Source organism: Callospermophilus lateralis, chromosome 1, assembly GCF_048772815.1.
Source record: "Callospermophilus lateralis isolate mCalLat2 chromosome 1, mCalLat2.hap1, whole genome shotgun sequence".
Classification (NCBI taxonomy): domain Eukaryota; kingdom Metazoa; phylum Chordata; class Mammalia; order Rodentia; family Sciuridae; genus Callospermophilus; species Callospermophilus lateralis.
In genome coordinates, this window is record NC_135305.1 from 126275446 (window position 1) to 126281445 (window position 6000).

General features: G+C 38.1%; 1 pseudogene; it reads right to left on the minus strand.

Annotated features, from left to right (window-relative positions):
* Positions 1 to 2722: 2722 nt before the first annotated feature.
* Positions 2723 to 3875, minus strand: LOC143407068 (tetratricopeptide repeat protein 1 pseudogene; annotated as a pseudogene).
* Between the last annotated feature and the right edge of the window lie 2125 nt (positions 3876 to 6000).

Here is a 6000-nt window from a genome sequence, read left to right on the forward strand (position 1 = left end):
GTTTCACCAAGCACAAAGAAACGCGATCAGTATGAAAAGACAAGGAAAGAAAGGACCACAAGCAATGCAGGTCAATTCAACTTTAGAAGAGGTAATATCTGCAGCAGATGGAATGTCAGATAAAGAATTCAGGATATACATGCTTCAGATGATCTGGAGTCTTAAGGAAGACATTAGACAGCAAAATCAGACAATGAAAGACCACTTCGACAATGAATTACATAAACAAATCCAAGAAGCAAAAGATCAATTATACAGGGAGATAGAGGTTATAAAAAACAAACAAACAGAAATCTTGGAAATGCAGGAAACAATAAACCAACTTAAACACTCAATTGAGAATACTACCAGCAGAGTGGAACACTTAGAAGATAGAACATCAGACAATGAAGACAAAGTATTTCAACTGGAGAAGAACATAGACAGCTCAGCAAAGCTGTTAAGAAACCATGAGCAGAACATTCAAGAAATATGGGATAACATAAAGAGACCAAACTTAAGAGTCATTGGGATACAGGAAGGTATTGAGGTCCAAACCAAAGGAATGAGCAATCTATTCAACGAAATAATACGAGAAAACTTCCCAGACTTGAAGAATGAGACAGAATCCCAAATCCTAGAAGCCTACAGGACGCCGAATGTGCAAAATCATAAGAGATCCACACCTAGACACATTATAATGAAGATGCCCAACATACAGAATAAGGAGAGAATTTTAAAAGCTACAAGAGAAAGGAAGCAGATTACATTTAGGGGTAAACCAATCAGGATAACAGCTGATCTTTCAACACAGACTCTGAAAGCTAGAAGATCCTGGAATAACATATTTCATACACTGAAAGAAAATGGGTTCCAACCAAGAATTGTGTATCCCACGAAATTAAGCTTCAGGATGGAAGATGAAATTAAAACCTTCCATGATAAACAAAAGTTAAAAGAATTTGCAGCTAGAAAACCATCTCTTCAAAACATCCTCGGCAAAATATTGCAGGAAGAGGAAATGGAAAATATCAATGAAAACCAACAGCGGGAGGTAGTACAGTAAAAGGGGGGGGAATAATCAAAGAGGAAAACAAACCATGTTTAGTAACATAAATAAACAAATATGGCTGGAAGAACAACCCATATCTCAATAATAACCCTAAATGTTAATGGCTTAAACTCACCAATTAAGAGACACAGGCTAGTAGAATGGATCACAAAACAAGACCCAACAATATGCTGCCTTCAGGAGACGCATTTGATAGGAAAAGACATACATAGACTGAAGGTGAAAGGTTGGGAAAAATCATATCACTCATATGGACTTCGGAAACAAGCAGGAGTGTCCATACTCATATCAAATAAAATAGATTTCAAGCCAAAGTTAATCAAAAGGGATGAAGAGGGACACTACATACTTCTCAAGGGAACCATACACCAACAAGACATAACAATCATAAATATATATGCCCCAAACAATGGTGCAGCTATGTTCATCAAACAAACTCTTCTCAAGTTCAAGAGTCTAATAGATCACCATACAATAATCATGGGAGACTTCAACACACCTCTCTCACCACTGGACAGATCTTCCAAACAAAAGTTGAATAAGGAAACTATAGAGCTCAATAACACAATTAATAACCTAGACTTAATTGACATATATAGAATATACCACCCAACATCAAGCAGTTACACTTTTTTCTCAGCAGCACATGGATCCTTCTCAAAAATAGATCATATATTATGTCACAGGGCAACTCTTAGACAATATAAAGGAGTAGAGATAATACCATGCATCTTATCTGATCATAATGGAATGAAATTGAAAATTAACGATAAAAGAAGGAAGGAAAAATCATGCATCACTTGGAGAATGAACAATAGGTTACTGAATGATCAATGGGTTATAGAAGACATCAAGGAGGAAATTAAAAAATTCTTAGAGATAAATGAAAACACAGACACAACATATCAGAATCTATGGGACACATTGAAAGCAGTTCTAAGAGGAAAATTTATTGCTTGGAGTTCATTCCTTAAAAAAAGAAAAAACCAACAAATAAATGATCTAATACTTCAACTCAAAATCCTAGAAAAAGAAGAGCAAAACAACAGCAAAAGAAGTAGAAGACAAGAAATAATTAAAATCAGAGCTGAAATTAATGAAATTGAAACGAAAGAAACAATAGAAAAAAATGACAAAACTAAAAGTTGGTTCTTTGAAAAAATAAATAAAATCGACAGACCCTTAGCCACGCTAACGAAGAGAAGAAGAGAGAGAACTCAAATTACCAGCATACGGGATGAAAAAGGCAATATCACAACAGACACTTCAGAAATACAGAAGATTATCAGAAATTATTTTGAATCCTTATACTCCAACAAAATAGAAGATAGTGAAGGCATCGATAAATTTCTTAAGTTATATGATTTGCCCAGATTGAGTCAGGAGGATATTTTTTTTTCGAGACCACCAAAGAAAGCTTTTATTATTACAGAGGAAACCAGGGAATCCTGGAGACCCTGCACAGCAGCCAGGAGCTGTGTGATCAGGGAGGGGCAGCAGACTCCAGGGACCCCATGGAGGCTGTCAATCACATCCAGGCAGTCTCCCAGACCACAGGTCTGCTAGGCTAGTGGGTTTGTGTGGCTCAGGGAAGTCAGCCTTGCCAAGCAGACTTCCTCCTGGACAAAGGACAGTCAGAACCAGGGACAACAGCTGCAAAGACACCACCTTAAAATGAAATTAAATGAGGCTCATTGCATTAGAAGTACCTTCCACTCTGACCATGAAACAAGAGTGAAAAGGTGGCTCTAGGCTCTACTGGTAGCCTTTTGGACTAGCTTAGATTAAGATGCTTTTGAAAATTAAATATTGGCAGGGCCTTGCCCCTTGCGAACACCAAGCAGCACACAATTTCCAAATCAGGTTTTAAAGCTATTGTTATCTTTGTTATCTATTATTATTTGGATTCTGAACAAAATTGATGGAGTAGGAGCCAGTAGAGGAATCTTGTTTGACCTGGAAATTTTTTGTGGAGAGCCCAAAAGGTCGGAGAACCAAGTTCCCAAGATCTTTTAGTTTACCTAACATCTCTTCTTTTAGTCTTTCATTACGTTCTTCAATTTGCTTAGGTAATCTCATACAAGCTTCTCTTGCTTGATGTATTGATGGATCTTTTTCCAATATAGATTTATAGTCTTCCAGGGCTTCATCTAGCTTGTCTGTCTTCTCATACAACTCCGCTCTCCTCAAAATTGCTCTGATGTAGCTGGGGTTCCGTTTAATTGCTTTGCTGCAGTCATTGATGGCCATGTCCTTCTTGTCCTGTTTCATCCTTGCAGCAGCTCTATTTGAAAACAGAATTGATCTGTCTTTCTGGAAGCAGGATGGGCACATCTGAAGGGCTCGACTATAAGAACTTTCAGCTTCTATATAATCTCCTTTCTTAAACTGCTCATTTCCCTCCTCCTTTAGTCTAGTGCTCTCCTCTCTCCTTTTCTGTTTCTCTTCATCTGGCATGTTTTTTTCCAGTTCTATTAGGTATTCTTCCTCTAGTTCAGAGGAATTCACACCATCATCAGCTTTGCTCTCAGCCTTATCCATTCCTGGTTCCTCCTCCTCAAATGAGGCACTGCAGTCATGAAAATACTCCTCTTCTCCCTGGTCATCCTGGGGATGGGTCTTGTCATCCTTCGGCAGCTTGCTCTGGGAATGCTCATCTTTGGGATCAGGAACTGCAGGGCTCGCACTCTCTGCTTCTTGGGGATCTGTAATCTTCAAACCATTGAACAGATCCTCTGGAACCTTACAGTTCTCTGACTTCTCCTCCATGTTGAATTCAGAGAGGGAGGGAGGCTGAAACTCGGCTACTCACAGCCTCACAGATCCTCCACACTCTACCTAGCCAGTCTCCGAGACCTTCAGGAGGATATTGACAACCTAAACAGACCAATATCACTTGAGGAAATAGAAGATACCATCAAAAGACTACTAACTAAGAAAAGCCCAGGACCGGATGGGTATACAGCAGAGTTTTACAAAATCTTTAAAGAGGAACTAATACCAATACTTTTCAAGCTATTTCAGGAAATAGAAAAAGAGGGAGAACTTCCAAATTCATTCTATGAGGCCAACATCACCCTGATTCCTAAACCAGACAAAGACACTTCAAAGAAAGAAAAATACAGACCAATATCTCTAATGAACCTAGATGCAAAAATCCTCAATAAACTTCTGGCAAACCGGATACAAAAACATATCAAAAAAATTGTGCACCATGATCAGGTAGGATTTATCCCTGGGATGCAAGGTTGGTTCAATATATGGAAATCAATAAATGTTATTCACCACATCAATAGGCTTAAAAATAAGAACCATATGATCATCTCGATAGATGCGGAAAAAGCATTTGACAAAGTACAGCATCCCTTTATGTTCAAAACTCTAGAAAAACTAGGGATAACAGGAACATACCTCAATATTGTAAAAGCAATCTATGCTAAGCCTCAGGCTGGCATCATTCTGAATGGAGAAAAACTGAAGGCATTCCCTCTAAAATCTGGAACAAGACAGGGATGCCCTCTCTCACCACTTCTGTTCAACATAGTTCTCGAATCACTGGCCAGAGCAATTAGACAGACGAAAGAAATTAAAGGCATAAAAATAGGAAAAGAAGAACTCAAATTATCACTATTTGCAGATGACATGATTCTATACCTAGCAGACCCAAAAGGGTCTACAAAGAAACTATTAGAGCTAATAAATGAATTCAGCAAAGTGGCAGGCTATAAAATCAACACGCATAAATCAAAGGCATTCCTGTATATCAGCGACAAATCCTCTGAAATGGAAATGAGGACAACCACCCCATTCACAATATCCTCAAAAAAAATAAAATACTTGGGAATCAACCTAACAAAAGAGGTGAAAGACTTATACAATGAAAACTACAGAACCCTAAAGAAAAAAATAGAAGAAGATCTTAGAAGATGGAAAAATATACCCTGTTCATGGATAGGTAGAAGTAATATCATCAAAATGGCGATATTACCAAAAGTTCTCTATAGGTTTAATGCAATGCCAATCAAAATCCCAACGGCATTTCTTGTAGAAATAGAGAAAACAATCATGAAATTCATATGGAAAAATAAAAGACCTAGAATAGCAAAAACAATGCTAAGCAGGAAGTGTGAATCAGGCGGTATAGCTATACCAGACTTCAAACTATACTACAGAGCAATAGTAACAAAAACAGCATGGTACTGGTACCAAAACAGGCGGGTGGACCAATGGTACAGAATAGAGGACACAGAAACCAATCCACAAAACTACAACTATCTTATATTCGATAAAGGAGCTAAAAGCATGCAATGGAAGAAGGATAGCATCTTCAACAAATGGTGTTGGGAAAACTGGAAATCCATTTGCAACAAAATGAAACTGAATCCCTTTCTCTCGCCATGCACAAAAGTTAACTCAAAGTGGATCAAGGAACTTGATATCAAATCAGAGACTTGGCTTTTGATAGAAGAAAAAGTTGGCTATGATCTACATACTGTGGGGTCGGGCTCCAAATTCCTCAATAGGACACCCATAGCACAACAGTTAATAACTAGAATCAACAAATGGGACTTACTCAAACTAAAAAGTTTTTTCTCAGCAAAAGAAACAATAAGAGAGGTAAATAGGGAGCCTACGTCCTGGGAACAAATCTTTACTCCTCACACTTCAGACAGAGCCCTGATATCCAGAATATACAAAGAACTAAAAAAATTAGACAATGAGATAACAAATAACCCAATCAACAAATGGGCCAAGGACCTGAACAGAAATTTCTCAGAGGAGGACATACAATCAATCAACAAGTATATGAAAAAATGCTCACCATCTCTAGCAGTCAGAGAAATGCAAATCAAAACCACCCTAAGATACCATCTCACTCCAGTAAGATTGGCAGCCATTAGGAAGTCAAACAGCAACAAGTGCTGGCGAGGATGTGGGGAAAAGGGTAC